Genomic DNA, 1,413 nt, shown 5'->3' on the forward strand with positions numbered 1-1,413 from the left:
TAGGGGGGAAAAAAGAAGAAACCAAAAAAGGACGGAAAGATGTTCTGTCCTTTTACCCTCTCCTCCCCCCCCCCCCCCACCAACTTTTGGGAACTCGTCGTCTGGCCTACGTCCCCAAGGCAGGTTAAATCTTTTCTTAAAACTCCCAAGTGGTCCCCTGCCCCCCAGGTGGGCGGCCGGCAGAGTTCACAGAGTTCACAGGCTTTGTTTTTGGCAGAGCCTGGACGATTGAAATCATTAACCGCAATCGTTGCTAAAGCTGAGGACCACAGGCTCCCACCCACCCACCCCCCCGCGCGCCCTTTAAAAGCTCTCTATTTCTGCCTAGCCCTATGTTCGGGAAATCTGGGGGCTTGAGATGGGAAGGTCTACCTTATTTCCTCCTTTACCGGCAAAATAGACTCTCTCTTTCCTTCCTCGTCACACGGCTTGTCCTCCTTATTTGGCCTCGTGGGCAAGTGGCCCAGCTTTCGGTAACACCGAGACTTCTAAGCTGTCTTATCGGTCTTGTTTTGTTTTTACTTTCTTTCCTCTTTTCTTTTTTCTTTTTTTTCTTTTCCTTTTTTTTTTTTTTTTTTTGAGACAGGATTCCTTTCACTCTGTCCTCTCCCAGCCAGGCCGCCTTGGCCTGATTGTAGCTCACGGCAAGCTCCAAATCCAGGGCTCAAGTGATCCTCTCTGCCTCGGCCTTCTGAGTAGCTGGGACTCTAGGCAAATGCTGTGCTGCCACACCCGGCATAATTTTTCTTTTTTTATATTTTCTTGGTAGAGACGAGGTCTCATCGTGTTACCCAGGCTGGTCTCCGGCTGCTGGGCTCAAGTCATGCTCCCGTCTCTGCCTCCCAAGTTGCTGGGGTCACAGGCATGAGCCACCGTGGCCAGCCAGGTTATTGAAAGGCGATCACTTTGCTATCCTGATACGAAACCCCAAATGTGCGAGTGTGAGGCACCAGACGGAGGGGAGTCCCCGCACCACATTGTCACGGCCGTTGAGGGTGGCTCACGAAAAAGCTGGGATGGGGGTACACGGTAGTGATCAAGGGGATACATTCTAGTGGGATAGCAGAAATATAGAATGTCCTGAAAAACACCAAGTGTCAGAATGCCACAGCAGTCAACGGCTCACAAACTTCCGTTCCCTTGTGTCATGGTAGGCGGCTTACTTTTCTCCTACTCCCTCGGTATGAGTAAAGCCTGACATGGAAAATGTCTACGTCTCATCCAAATCCGTCAAGACGATGGAAGGGGGAACTGGGAGAGGAACAAAGAGAAAACAAGGAAGAAGCAAAACAAGGGAGAAGGGGGACGAGGAGGAGCAGGAGGAAACTGCCTCCCCTGCCCCCGTGCTACCCAACGATACGTGAAGAATGGCCTCTTCCCTCCTCTCCCACCCTGTAACTATGCCTGGAGGTG

The 1,413-nt window shown here is 51.5% G+C and overlaps 1 long non-coding RNA gene across 1 annotated transcript; it reads left to right on the forward strand.

Annotated features, from left to right (window-relative positions):
• Window positions 1–844: 844 nt before the first annotated feature.
• Window positions 845–1,209, forward strand: LOC123627577. Its single transcript, XR_006731369.1, has 2 exons — window positions 845–886; window positions 1,155–1,209. It is a non-coding gene; the product is annotated as an uncharacterized LOC123627577 (long non-coding RNA).
• Window positions 1,210–1,413: the final 204 nt, after the last annotated feature.

Source organism: Lemur catta, chromosome 25 (assembly GCF_020740605.2).
Source record: "Lemur catta isolate mLemCat1 chromosome 25, mLemCat1.pri, whole genome shotgun sequence".
NCBI classification, from domain to species: Eukaryota; Metazoa; Chordata; class Mammalia; order Primates; family Lemuridae; genus Lemur; species Lemur catta.